Genomic DNA, 15,329 nt, shown 5'->3' with positions numbered 1-15,329 from the left:
ATGCCATCAGTCTTCAGTAGGATGTTCTATTGATTTCAGATTAGCAAACATCATCTTAGAAAGGCTAAAGTTAGCCTGGACTTAAGAAAACCAAACTGGGAAAAATGGTGCCAAGGATCTTGCAAAGCACAGTTTTGCTCGGGCTGGGGAAAAGGACTAGCTAATCGAATACTGCAGGTCTTTCCTATTGCTGAGTATGGCAGCAGGATTCATCTGTTTGTATTTTTATCATTTGTCAGCTTGATGGATGTGCCACATAGGAGAAAGGCATGTTGTTATGTTTAGACATTCATTTTAATGGGAAGAGAATAGAGATTTCTCTCTTGGAGGGGGGATGTATTGAACAGTTCTGGTTGCCCTCCAGACAGATCAGCCTTCTCCAGCGCACCATCTGATAAAATATTTAGGTATGAACTATTCAGCAGGTCTTAAGTATGTGGGTAAAGTTAAGTACCAAACTGATTTGCTAAAAAGATGGGAACTGCAGATGCAGGCTCTTAACTGTGAGAAATAACCTTATACCGTAAAGACAGCTCTTTTTTATATTTATATTCTGCACACATTTGGAATTACATTTTCATTCGCCATCCTCATGACATTTGAAATAGCACAGGGTGAGGCTAGACAGAAGGGTACATTTGAACCTGAGCACTCCGATGCCTTTATCTGTAGATTTACATAATCTCGGGTGTGTACTCCTGCAGTTAATTACATGCATTCATCACCTTTTGATGACATATTTCCATTACATGACATCTTTCTAGTGTCACTGTGTGCCTCTCGGCACAGATTGGTTGTTCTGAAGAATAAAAGGGAGATAATAACAGTTTTGCCACTCTCACCTTTTATGACCTGAACTTTTAATGCCCATAAATAAAAATGATGAGGACTGTTGTGCACCACTAAGGCCTTGAAGTTTTCTCTGATCATTCTAAAGAAAGGTTTTGAATCATTCAAGGGTAGAGTACTATTTTCTTATAAGCTTAAGATTTTTTTATGGCAAAAATTAGATTTTCTGCTGAAAAAATTTCCTGCAGAGAAACTCTAAAGATCTTCTCAGACCTTCTCTCTTGTGATATGAGAAATCTTGGTTGTCATGTGATGAGGGAAGAGGAGACCAAACTGCAACAGTACTTCAAACAGTGCAATGCACAGATCAGCCTTGAGTCATCCTCTTCAACCACAGAGAAAACTGAGGCACAGAGCAATGACGTGACTTTACTGAAGTCACCCAAGGGCAGACGCTAGTTCTTGTGAATGCAACCAGTCACCTCACCTGTCTCCTCTTAGCAATACCATCTGAATTTTGAGTATCGTCAGCCACTCTGTTGAACACAACAATTTTTGGACAAAGCCAAATAACAAATGTGTCTGGGGGATTTATTTTCTTTTTCTCTTTTTTCTTTTTTTTTCCCCCCCTTCATAATTTCTGAGCAGAAAAAATAAAATGAATTGAGCAACTCTGTTATTTGTCATGAAATGTGTGCTCAGTCCAGGCTACAGGTGCTGTCCCTTCTCCGGGTAGACAAGTATATATTGCGAAGCCTGCATCACATCTTACATTACTTAGGTGCTTTTTTTGTTCCTTTTGTTCTCAGTACAAAAGGTAAATACCAAGTGAGCCTGAAGACTGAACTGCCCTTTCTTTCACTTGATAGCGAGAAGCCTGGTGTTAGGGCTTTATACAAAATACAGAGTTCTTCTGCCCAGGTGTCCTCAAAGCCAGAACAGGTAACTTCTGTTATTCCTGAGACAGGGTAGGGGGAAAGAAAAGAATATACAGGCAAACAGGGAAAACCTGTAAATCTTCTTGCTCAGGGGCATTTAGGCTGATGTTCTTAGCTCAGAAATGGAGATGTAGATAGAGCACTAGGCAAAGGCTGCACAGACTAACTACTCTTCCAGGTAAAGTACTCAAAACCCTGATTGAAAAAGCCCACAAAACACAGGGTGGTGTAAAGACACCTGATGAAGGTTTGAGGTGGTCATGCTAAGGAGATGCAACATTGTCCCTTCCCTGAAGGCTAAACATGTGCTCGGCAGGCGTTCTGCCATGCAGCGGGTGTGATCCTGTACATGCACACCTACACGACTCGTGGGGAGGGTCCAAGATGTCTCCAGCTCTGCCCACCGAAACAAACCGGCTGGTCATACACCTGCTGTTACCGTTTAGCTTCTGTCGATGTGGAAATGTTAAACCACCTGATGTGTCAATACAGTTTATGCTTTCCTGCAAACTGGATGTAATTTCAAATCCTGTCTGATCTCTAATACGTGTTCTGATATTTCCAGTCAGCAGCACACGAAAAAAAACCCAAAACCAAACCACAAAAGCCCATAGTACACTGCTGCCGCTAACGTAACCAGTAAATCATGCCTACTTGTCACGCCAAATACAGTGCCTAAAAATTTGCTTGGCTAGCAGTGAGGTTTCCCAGACACACTTGAACTAAGTCTTCCAGGCAATCACGCTGCGTTCCAGTGAATATAGCTTAACATTTGTTCTAATGAGTGATCGATGCTACCACCCCATTTGGTACAGCACAGAATTAATGGAGCATCTGGAAAATGAAAACAACTAACATTCACTACTCTTTTTTCAAGGAGAAAATGAGCTCATGATAATAATAATCTAGTTTCCAGACGTTGCACATACACCCCGCAATCTTAAAACTCAGGCCTGGAAATAAAACGTGAGCAACTTCATGCACATGGAACTGTGTTTAAGGAACTCTCAGTAAGTGATCAAGACTTCAAAAATGTCAAAGTTAAGACTGTCCATGAAATTTTAATTTGCCTCTCTTGTATGGCTATCTGTGGAAATAATCTATAGTTCCACGGACGCATTTTATTTGGTTACATGGGGGCATGACTTGCATTGTTTACAATCTAAGCGTCACTTTCAAGGGATTTGGACTGTGAGGGTAGGTTGGTATGATCCTTTCCTTATTTATTGCAGAAGTTGAAAAATATGTAAAAATGGAGGCAGATCAATCTTCTGCTTCATTATTAGTTTAAATGCAAATCATCATAATTCCTTCAGCGTCAAAGTATCTGAATATTTTTTTACCTTATGCATCAGGATATCGGCCCACAGGAAATACACACTTTCTAAATAATCACAAAAAGAGTTCTCAAATCTCTAAGAGTTCCCTGGCTGATTATAGGTCCTCTTGGGAGGTTGTAGTTCTGCCTAGCCTTCTCCAACAGCCTTGTGTAGCGGACCGCTACTATGTGTGGTTTGTCTCGACATTGCCATTGCGCCACCACTTCCCTGCGTTGACGTCCTGCCTCGGAGGACACCGCCCTCGTGGTCTGCGGACGCGTGCTGCCATGTGCGAGCGCAAGAGCCAGGGCGCGAAAAGGCTTCCCGAGGAGGCAACACGTACCGCATGAACTGCACGTACGCAATCGCAATCTGCGCATGAGCATGGGACCCCTGTAAAAGGAGCACGCGCGCGCTCCGGTAAAGGGGGCTTTTTCTCCTTCTTCCTCTCCTCCTTGTGTATCTCCCGGAATCTGCTTTGACAAAACCTGCGACGCTTGGAAACCACAGAGGGAGCTGACGGAACATCATTGGACTCGGAGTGGTGGTAATTAGACTCTTCCCCCACTTGGACCCTCCCCCTCTCTACCTCTCCATCTCTCTACCTCTCTACTTCTCTATCTCCCTATCTCTCTCTCTCTCTCTCCCTTTCTTTGCTCTTCCCCGCTCTCCGGGGTGTCTCTTTATATGTAGTTCTTTTCTCCCTGTTCATAAAAAATAAAGCTAAAAGGTTGTACGACATTTGACCTCGTGTGTGTCTTAACCTCGCTCTTGGGATCTTATCGAAACCTCCCTGAATTGGATCGGGACACCTTGATACCTTGTTGTCCAGCTCCTGTCTCTTTGCAACTCTTCTTCCTCCTCCTTGCTTTCCCCATGTCAGCAGAAGGATCGGGTAACACCCAAAAGATGTGGCTTGGTGCAAATAAAGAAGTATTTGCAAACTAGTGGGTAGCGATCCCCAGTATGTTGAACCTGCCGGGCCCAGATTCCAGGTCCTTCTCCGCTTGCTGTCCTGTCCTCCACGTGGGCATGAGGTGTGTATCCTGTAGTGTGAGGGTGGAAGGAAGAGGTGAAGACATTTTGTGGACAACCCCTGTGACAACTGCAATCCAATAGCTCACTTCTCCCTCTTTTCAGTGCATCCTAAGGAGCAAGATCCTTTTTATCTTCACCTCAAAAACTACTTGTAGATCCAGCCCCTTCTCTCCCTTCCAAAATTATTTCTCTCAGCACAGTCACAAGTAACACCCTGGTCTCCCCAAGAAGAAGTTAATGGCCAGAAGGAGCTGAGGATCTCAATGAAAGACAAACTGCTGCAAAACATTGCTTGGCAGGATGCCTTAGGAGGCAGAATGGTGTCTGGAGCAATGTGTCTGCTGAATGTCCTACCTGGGAGCACGTGGAAATGGGATGTATTAGGAGGTGAGTTGGATGGAGGGTGACGCAGGGATGCTCTGCTGCAGGACATTTGACACTCCTCTTATGGTCCTTACACTTCTCTGACTCCACCAGCACTGAACTAAAGAGCCCCTTGGACACACAGATACGAACTTCTATTTGGTCTTAAACTGCAATCACCACGTGTGATTACAAGCCAGGCCTTTCTGCCAGCCCTGGTAGAGCCCCCTTCATTTACCAGTCTGTGGAGGCATTGCTGGGACATGTATGGGCCTGGGCACGCTCAGGGTATGCCAGCATGCCTGACCCTGAGATAGATTGCTTCTGAGACGCCATATCCTGACTCTGCCAGGATGTAACTCAGGTTTAACCCCTCTCTCCTGCCCTGGTTTCCGTGGACTTCATCATGTATAGTACAGATTAGAAGGGAACCAAGGGACAGCATTTTTAATGTCACTCTCTGGAGAACTCAGGGACTACTATTGAACCATGCAAAATGTTTCTCCATGCTATAGGCATTGCCCCTATCAGTACCTTCAGGCTCTTAAACATCACTGCCCTTCTGGCAGCAGGAACCTCACAAATGAGGTTGTGTTTCTCCATGGTGCTCAGGCTGGCCATGCTCAGTGCAGGTGAACAGGACACATAATTTATGTGCCGGACTCTTACGAGTCTTTTTAATGCACACACAACTAAAGGTTTTGTGCTTTTAAAGATTTAGCAAAAAGGTGTGTGCTTTTCAAAGAAATGGTAAAAATTGCATACATGATACTAAATTGATTTTCTTGTCAAAGCTGAAGGATGAATGAACTTTCTCATGAAAAAGCTGTAAGACAGAATATGTGTATACACACACAGATATTTATATTTGTGCATACACAAATGGAATGGCAAACTGAGGCCCCTCAGACGTCCCTTTTTCACTCTGGGAGAAAAAAACCTCCAATTTTTTTTTTTCACCTGAAACTTCACATTAAAATTATTTTTCAAATTATAAAGAATATTCTTCCTTTTTGGAAATTGATTCTTTCCTCTTCCCCATGCAGGTTGAAAAGGATGCTGAAAATTGTTACGTTTTCAGTACAGGTTTCTTCAGAAGCATGATTTTCATTCAAAGCAGGAGTGTCTGAGAGCTGAATGACCAGGGATCACTGTTTAATTTTACAGGACAGGTATTACTATAGATCATGTCAAATATAGATGGCAATGAATTAAAATAGCTCCTATTCTCTCTACAAACCCACATGTTCCCCAAAGAAGGGTATTTTATTTTTTTTAAAGTTGTGAACCCAATTAGAAATAGACACTGTGGATGTGTAAATGTGATATCTTCCCACTGGATTCCATTCAAAATTTTATATGAGTCTGGGGGATTAAATTATGAATTGTTCTGATGTTCATAGTAATAATTTCTTTATGAAAAAGCAAAACATAAATCAGGAGAAATGTCAGGGAGATGCATTACATACTAGAAAATTAACAACATCTCAAAAACTTTCCTTATGAAAAAATGAATTATTCAAGAGTAATTTTCTTGGATTCAGGCTGTATTGGGTTGCATTGTCTCAATTCAGATTAGAAACCCCTGAGTTGCAATGCAGTGATGTGAGTCAGGACCTCATCCTCTGTATGTAACTGGCATTCTCTATGATGATATGACTGTCTAACAGCTTTCAATGAGTTACTATTGACATTTCAGAGAGAAGCATGGGAGTAAGAAACAAGAGAGTAAAGAACAGATTTTTCCTAAGTACTAAAAAAGAAATGCCCAAGTTAGGGGTGTTTCTGAGGGGCATGATGATGTTACAGTCATCAAAGACTTTATCTATGTCAAATGGCAGACCTTCAAAGTGAGAATCCGTGTGTCTCTCTCCATTGACGATAGAGGGATTTCAAAGTGATGAGGAAACAGCGTCCTTAACTCAGTGATCTAAAGTTATGTGGGATTAATCTAGGTCGTACTGACTTTCCAAAAGTCATACAGGCTACCTCTATGGTAGTAAACGAAACCAGACCAGGCCTTGGACCATTGTAATTACTACAAGAGCTAGATCCTGTAAGAACAGGAAGGGTGGACTTCACACAGGGGTCTGTTTGGATTGCATAGCAGTAACGCATCTTGCTCCAGCGAGAATTTTAACTCTAGTTCAACAATTTCTTGCCTTACAGAGGAAGTTCACCATAATAAGAGCGACGTTCACTGCACACTAAATGGATTTTTTTCACGTTGCAATGAATTGAGGCAATGAGGAACTTGCATTTTCATTCCTTGTCCAGCTGTTTTTATACTACCGCTCATGATTCAAGTTATACAATCTCTCCAATAACACCAGAAACACATTATTATTAATGTACTAGTGGTTTTTTTGTTGTTGTTTTTTGTTTTTTTGGGGTTTGGTGCTTTGGGTTGTTTTTGCTTTTGCTATGAGGAATCTGAACAATGGAAACTAGAAAGGAATGATAATGACTATCATTTCAGAAGGGCCTAATACCTGTATCTTTACTTCTTTCCAGAAGGTGGATGCCATGAGGAAATTACTATTTAACTCAACAACAAACAGCTCACAAATGGCAGAACATGAGTCTTGTTAATGAATGGTGAGGTAGGTAGAGAGGACACCAAAGGGTTACCTAATAACAGCCTACAACTAATCAAATGGCATTTACAATATGATGAAGCTAAACTCTTCTTGGTATATCCATCCATCTTTTCTTGGTAGTGACAGATGATTTAACATGACATGGGGACCACAGATAGCAGCTTGGTTTGTTCAAATTCCATATCAGGAAAAAAAAAATAAATTCCATGAGGATGGAGTAACACTGGGACAGATCACTCAGACAGGTGTTGACAGCCCCATCCTTGGAGGTTTTCAAGAACTGGTCAGACAAAGCCACAGCTGACCTGATCTAGAGTTGGTGATGGTCCTTCTTCGAGCAGGAGGTTGGACTACAGACCTCCAGAGGTCTGGTCTCTTTCACCAGCCTATCTACAATTCTATGATAACTTCATTTTCCACTGTTTCTCACCTTAGATGTTTGTGCTTGTCAAAAGTGTTCTAATTCATAATTCCCTCATTCTAGGAGCCAGAAAGTGCCTAAGTAATAAAGATAGTTTAATTTTCATATTCCCACAACTATGGGACCACACAAGTGGAGTCCAGCATGGCGCAAAATTGGTGACACACAAGTGTTTATGGGGCAGCACGGTTATACACCCATTGCTGTCTTTCCCCCACATCATCCCTGGTTACAGTCCTATAAGCTTACGCTGAGGTGTTTAATTCTTCTGAATCTCTGTGTATGAAGAAATCATTGTCTTATATCCATTGATCAAGAATCATATTCAGGTATCATAATTGATTCTGTCCTTAAGAATATCATACAATAAAAACTCTTGATCCTAGGTCTTCAATTCTCTTAATAAAAATGGTCATAATGGCTCAGATATTTTCCTGGTAGAATACATCTGCAGAAGTGTCTTTTCTGTACTGCTCTCCTTCCTGAAACTCTACCCAAAGCACCTGATTTGGTTGAATCATGGGTCTGGGTTTGCAGAAGAGCCAATGAGTTCTGCCACGTAATGGCAACTTGCATATAAATTGATCTTTTTCTCTTCTTTAAGCCAGATAATGTAGGTGAGGACACTTTTGGTTAAACAATTCTCTCCAGTAAATGTTCTACTCTCTCCTGTTTCCAAAAGCCACCTACCTCCTGCTTTTAGGGTTAAAACAATCAAACTTCGACATGTGACATGCTTGAAATCACATCCATCTTTTGGACCCATGTGTGTTATTATATTTATAAATAGTAGAATCACATCTCTTTCATTAGTTAACAATGCATTTCAAAAAAACCCCAAACCAAACCAAAACAAAAAACAAACCCAAAAAAGAGATATGTAAGGATATGTAAGGATTATTCTTTCAGAAGGTGTAATAATGTCATTCCCAAAGGCACTGTTGCTCCTTACTGTCAGTAGTGATGACACTCTGAGACAGTAGGACCTTGTTGGGTTTGGCTCTTAATAAATAAATGCAAAGGCAAAGCAAAAGAAAAACGCTTGAGTAGTGAGTGTACTTCTTCCCTAACAAAGTAGGTATATAAGGGACAATAGAAAGGACAATCTTAATACATTCATCTGTGGGCATCAGACTCTAAATCTCCCCTGGCTTTGCTCAGAAATCAAGTTTTTACATGAGTTCACATAACAGAAAAACTACTCCAGAGCAGGTATTATTTTTCCAGAGAGAAAACTGAGGACAGTATAGTGAAATCAATAGATGTGTCAGTGGCAGAGACCTGAACAGGTGGGCAAGAGCAAAAAGGTGACTGTCAGCACCACAGACACCACATCTGTTTAAAATAAAATGACGTGAGAATGAAAGCAGGCATGGAGATGAGGTGTACCTGCACAGAAGACAGCCTTGCAATGGGGTATCAGTCCCTGCGGCTTTCAGTGCACCGTTCATCCTGAGAGACAACCGTGTCTGTTCTTCACAGACACCCAAGGAGAGAGCGAGACCACCACAGAGAGCGAGAGATACCACCAGACAGAGCGATACGATACCACCATCGTATTTTTGCCTCCTGCTTGACGTGCTCATAGACCACTCTCTTTTTCCCAGAAGCCTAACCATGTGTAAAAATTTCTCTTTTTGAAAACCCTGCCTGCATTGCAGCCCCCAGGCAAACATGGAGGGCATGATCCTGCGAGGTGCTAGGAGACTCAGCAGTCCTTCAAGTTGGAGCTTTACGAGTCAAGTGCGTGATGCTTCCAGCTTCAGCTCTTTCATGATGTTTTTGCCTTTGCTGATTCCTGCTTCCAGGAGGAAATCCTCCATTTAATGTAGAAGGATGCCTCTGGCCTTACTCTGCTGCTAGCGTCTTCAAAAGCATCAGCATTATTTAATTCTAATTAAAAATGAAAATTCATCAATTATCAGTCATTCTTGTGCATAGATCTGTGCTGTGCTTGAAATACCCTATTTTCTGTGTGCATATTTGCATCCTACCTGTTCGCTCAGTTAAAAACCAGGATGATTTTAGTAAAATAAAAAGCACCTTTCATGCTTCTTCAGTGCAGGCTCATTCATGCTGTTTAACTTCCAATTCCAGGAGGTAATTCCTCTTGATTATCACCTTATTCACTTCTCCAACAACCTACATTTAACCTTGGGTTCCCAAGTTCCCTGAAGGATACTGTCCTGTCCCTTCTCGGTGTCCTGCCCACCCTGCCTCCAGCCACATTGATTTCCACTTGCAACAGGACATACGCAGAGCATAAAAACTTCCTCGGTCGGTGGCTCACTTATATGACATATCTGGTCTCTTTCTGCAGACCTTGAGAACATTAATATAACAAAATCCATAATTTCAGGGTGCCTTTTACTTACACGGGAAAAGACTGAGCTCTGGCAGCATTACTTGCATCCTCTCCTAGGAGTGCAATTAGGGTACCACACAGCTGGACCACCTGTAACAGGTTAGACTTTTTCCTTGCCTTCACCTGATGGATGCAAGGGGTTTTTTTTAGGATTTTATAAACTTTTTGGCTAACCCAGGTGAAAGACTCTACTGACAATTACACCTGTGAAGGTATGATAGTCTTGCTATATTAGTGAGGGGAGAGATTTTTACCAATCCACTAATAAGAGTGTAGGATGGACTAAATGACCCATATATGTGAGAACACACAACCACGTGCTCAGCTCCAGAGCGATATTTTTCATACATTTGGTTTTTTTCTCAAAAACGACCACCAAACTTAAATCATAATTTCCTCATTCTGCATGGCTTTATTTCTTCACAATCTTTGCTTTTTTTATGGCAAATCAAACTGTTCTGCTGACTTCAGTGGGATTAATTATATGTTAATGCTTGTGTTTAGCAAAACCCTTTGAAAAATCTTAGGTGATGTAAATAAAAGCAGAATACTGCCCATTACGCCTTACTGCTCTCACTGCTTCAGCAGCTCACTGCTGCAATAGTAGATTTATCAAATTGCATTTGAGCACGTATGAAATCCATTTCTGACTAACACAACTGTGAAAGAAAAAATGCTTCTTATTTGTTGGAAAGTGCCTGTGTGCTGTTTTACATTGTGAAAATGACTGGCAGTTACCAAAGAAAAGCTGCCGCTTTGTAATTAATTTCAAATTGGTAGAAATATGTTTTCACTTGACAGTTTTGTTACATTTAATTTTTTAACAGTCCAGTCTTTTCTGGTTTTGAATATTTCCGATCAATATTATCTCATTATTTTATTTGAGAGAGTCCTCAGTTTTGATGGTCTGACTTGGTTAATCAATCAGAACTAAATACTGCCAAATCTCTAAAAATAACAACAGAAAACAGAAAACCTAGAAAGGAAATAAAATTTCAGAAGATACTACAGCAGCAGCTGAGTTCTAAGAAGAACCAGTCCTCACAAATATTTCAAAATATTCAGAATTAAATTTGAGCCAAAATCAGGAATGTTTGCTGCTGAAGTGGGAGAAAAGATGTGCCGGGCCAAAGGCAAAAGCTGACTCATGAACTTTTATGCTTAACCCGTAGAAGCTGCTGGCCAGTGTGGTACTCAAAATTACTTGCCTGGAGTAGCAGCTATATGTGTATGAAGGTGACGGGGGCTTTGGCAATCATCAAAGAATACTTGGCAGCCACGTCTGCAAGCCAGCAGAGCCAATCAGACCAGCTAGCACGTGCCGGGTGATGATCCTGAGCTGGAAATGGCATCGACAGCATTGGACTGTCAGAGAAACCTGTTGGCAAAACAGTGATGCAGAGACGTAGCAGACACTTACAGTAGTTGCATAAACTCATGGAGGAGGTGATGGTGAAACTGGAAGTGAGGTGCTAGGAGGAGTGAGACAGTGCAAAAGACATTTTAGGACAATCTTTGCTTCTTGTTTCAAGAAAGGGCCCATATGTTAACCTCCAGGGAAGAGCTCCCGGCTGGTGATCGGAGAGGAGCAAGATGCTGTCCTGCATTATTGATTACAGGCTTGAGAGAAAGACCAGGTTAAAAAACCCTTTTGCCATCAGGAGTTCCCTGTTTACCGCCTGGATATTGCTCTGAGCTGGATTTTCTGAGGCACTCAGCCTTCAAGAAATTACATTAACCATCACGCTTCTGCTTGGGGCTTCACCCTCAACCCTTCCCTTTCCTGCGATGTGCTGCAGTAATGTACGTGCATGACTCAGGGTCTCGTGAGAGCTACGTGCTCTCAATTTCCCTCCAAACTGATCTGAAAACCTGAGCCGTGAATAAAGAAAGAGATAGTACCTAAAAAAAATTTATAGAAAATGTAGCAGAAAGTAGCAGAAAATGTGGGCTGGGATTAAGAAACGGTCAATGTTACTTGTTCTGGGGCTTCCAGACCCATTTTTTTCTGGGTTGTGTTTCAGATTTTCAGCCTGCGTTATGAAACGTACTGTGCAGTCATGTGGGTCAAGGCAGGCTCAGCACTCATCCTGCCTGGGGTTTTCAGACCAATCTGACGTTTTCCAGAGAGACACAGCTGTGCCACAGCAGTTACAAAACTGGAACAGTTTTTGTACAGTGTTAATTTCCGTGGGTTATATTTCACTTTCTTCTGGGTGAAATGAAATTAATTGGCTTTTTTTTTTTTTAACTGAACTTTAAAAAATTGTGCAAGTTAATCAAAAGTCTAACTGCTTTTCTTCACATATTGATGGAGCTGTTGTGCTTGCTGTGGATGGGAATTATTTCCCAGCAATGCTCAACAAAACCAAGCCCTATTTCTGTGATGTGATGTGTTATTCTATGTTTTATTTATTCAGTGTCTTTCACTGGATGATTTAACACGCGATACTGTAGATAGTAAAATATCCATGAGCTTAAAAAACGTCCAGACAACTAACCAAAAGCTATTCTTTTGAAAGGGATGAAATAAAAATAAGTAACCTTTGGCTTAGGAATGAGGCTGTGTTGCAAATGGTTAGGTACAGGAAGGGTGTATCAGGGACATAGTAAAATACATTAAAATATGTTGCACTTTCCTTGGGCAGCCTCATCTATATGGATTGCAGTGTTGGTGTTACTTAAGAGTAATATGTTTATACTTCATGTCTTTAAAAAAATGCCACAAGGGGGCTGCAATTGTGTCCGGACCTTACTGTTATGGCTCGTACTGTCCTTCATGGTACACAAGTGATAGGACTCAGGTTGAGTGAGCATAAAGAGATTTTCTTGTTGAAGCTGCAGGACACAGGCAGCATCCTATGAGTGTTTCTGTTTCTTTATGACCTTGACTCAAAGCTAAATGCACCGCCTTCTGATCAGGGCCACTCTTCAGGGTTTTCATTAAATTCTGGGATATGGAAGAGAATAATGAATAGATTCACAGGATAACTCTGTCTGGAAGGGAGCTCTGCATGTCTCCAGTTCAACCTTCTGCTCAGAGCAGGTCTAACTTGAAAGTGAGATCAGCGTGCTCAAGGATTTCCTTGCTTTCAAGTTTTGAATATCTCCAAGGACTGAGATTTCACGATCTCTCTGGGCACTTGTCCTAGTGCTTACTCACTTGGAATTTAGTTTCCTCTTACAAAGTCAGAAATTCTCCTACTGCAACTTGTGTCTGTTGCTTCTTTCCCTTATACTGTCCATTTATTAGAATAGTTGGGCATGCTTTCTGTAGTAGAAAAAAGCACCAAGAGACCTTTTTAGCTTTCTTTAGGCTAAAAAAAACCCCAACCAGTTGACTCCAGTCTCTTCCAGCAGTGGTTTTGGTAGGCATCTCATTCAAAGATAAACCACCCCCACACAGGGTGAACCAGCCCAGTCCTGCTCACAGGCAACATTGAGCATGACCACGGTGCCTGAAGGCATAAGGTACAGCATGGGAGAAACATGCTGAGCTATTAAACTGCAGAGGCAAACAGGGATGCTATGATCTAGCTGTCCGTGATGGGATCTGGTGATACAATTCAGCTATGAAAACTGAAAGGGATGAAGGTAGATAAGCAGCGAAGGCTGCTCTGGCTGGTTTTTACAGATTCGGTTAGGGGGAAAGTACCCTCTCAGTACTGAGCTGAATGGGCTGCAAGGTGTTTGTGAACATTCTCAGTCTGTCTTGGTACTGCTAAACACTGCAGAAATGGAAACACCAGTGTAGAGCAATCTTGTGGGAAATTAAAATGTTGAATATCACATATAGAGCTGGATAGGATTTTTTTTTTTCCACCAAGAACTTTGTTATCAGAAAGTGTCCATAAATTGACACCTATACCAAAATTTAGTAAGTAATGTGCAGAAAGGTACTCAGCTTGGCAAAACTTGGAAAGGTCTTGTGCTGGTTTTAACTGGGATAGAGTTAATTTTCTCCATAGTAACTAGTATGGAGCTGTGTTTTAGATATGTGATGAAAACAGTGTTGATAGTAGAGGGATGTTTTAGTTACTGCTGAGCAGTGCTTACACAGATCCAAGGCCTTTTTTGCTTCTCACACCACCCACCAGCGAGTAGGCTGGGGGAGGAACAAGAAGTTGGCTGCACAAGCTGACCCCAGCTGAACAAAGGGATATTCCACACCATATGACATCATGCTCAGCATATAAAGCCGGGGGAAGAAGAAGGAAGGCAGGGGGTGGCACTTTTGCAGTGATGGTATTTATCATCCCAAGTAGCTGTTATGTGTGATGGAGCCCTACTTTCCTGGGGATGGCTGAACACCTGCCTGCCAGTGGGAAGTGGCGAATGAATTCCTTGGTTGGCTTTGCTTGTGCGTGTGGGTTTTGCTTTTTGCATCTGGAGATGACGCTCCTCGTTGTACTGGGCTGGGCTGTACTGGAAATCAGAAGACCCCAGTTAAATGAAGCCTTGCACTATGGAGGTCTACTATGGATAATTTACCAGGGCAACTCCTATTCATATTTATCACACTGCTTTTAAAAATGGCCTTTCCAGAAAATACTTATCTTCTACTGTTTATAAAACACAGGGCATTGGGGTGTATCCTGCAGTATTTTGAATCAAAACTTGCAGACAACTGAGTGCATGTTACCATCCCTTTCATCTGCTGTCTCATTTTTCACAAAGGACTCAAAAGTCTTGAGGAAGCTGATGATGTTGAAAGCTGTTTAAAGAAAACATTTTCACTCTTTTTCCTGAAACTGGGTCACATGTAAGGATTCTGCTGCTAATTAATTTTTCTCTTAGTCTGCTGTCACATCTAGCTCATCACATGATGGACCTTAACTGTCAGTGCACATGCTACTTCGTTCCTCACTGTGGATCTCGGCAACTTTGTCCCCAAGGTCAGATGTCTTAGCAGCTTTACTGTATGTACAGTAAGCTGCCTCATCTGCTCTGATGTTATCAGATAAAGCCTGATTGCAATGCCTGCCTCAGAAGTGACCTGGCATAAGCAGCAAGGCATTATTCAGCTATGCAAGTGATAATTTTGCTTAAGCTGTTAAAAAAAAAAACAAACCCAAACAAAAAAACCCCCAACTACCCCACAACCAAAAAATCACCCTGAACGAATGGAGTTTGCTGGAGTTTGTGTGTTGCCCTGGGGTACTTAGTGTAGAAATCGTGTGCTCTTTGCTGTCTGTCTAGGGGTGGAGGGACAGATTGACATGTGTCTTCACTGGTAACACCACAAATTCCCTTTCATATAGCTGCTATCTGCCTCACTACAGGTCAAATCTGGTAGCATGACGAGGGACCCGGCATGAAGAATACTTCTGACCATTTTTGGCTTTCACATAAGAACTAATGTGATCATACAGCACGTCGTGGTTGCTGTCAGGGAAGTCCTACATCACCTCCTGCCCAGACTGCAAGTCTGGGTTATGACTCTACCTTTTTTCTGAATAAGGCCAGTGCAGTGGTAACACTCACCAGTAACATCCG

The sequence above is a fragment of the Grus americana genome, chromosome 3 (assembly GCF_028858705.1).
Source record: "Grus americana isolate bGruAme1 chromosome 3, bGruAme1.mat, whole genome shotgun sequence".
Lineage (NCBI taxonomy): Eukaryota > Metazoa > Chordata > Aves > Gruiformes > Gruidae > Grus > Grus americana.
The sequence above is the reverse complement of the archived record's forward strand: the minus strand, read 5'-3'. Positions refer to the sequence as shown.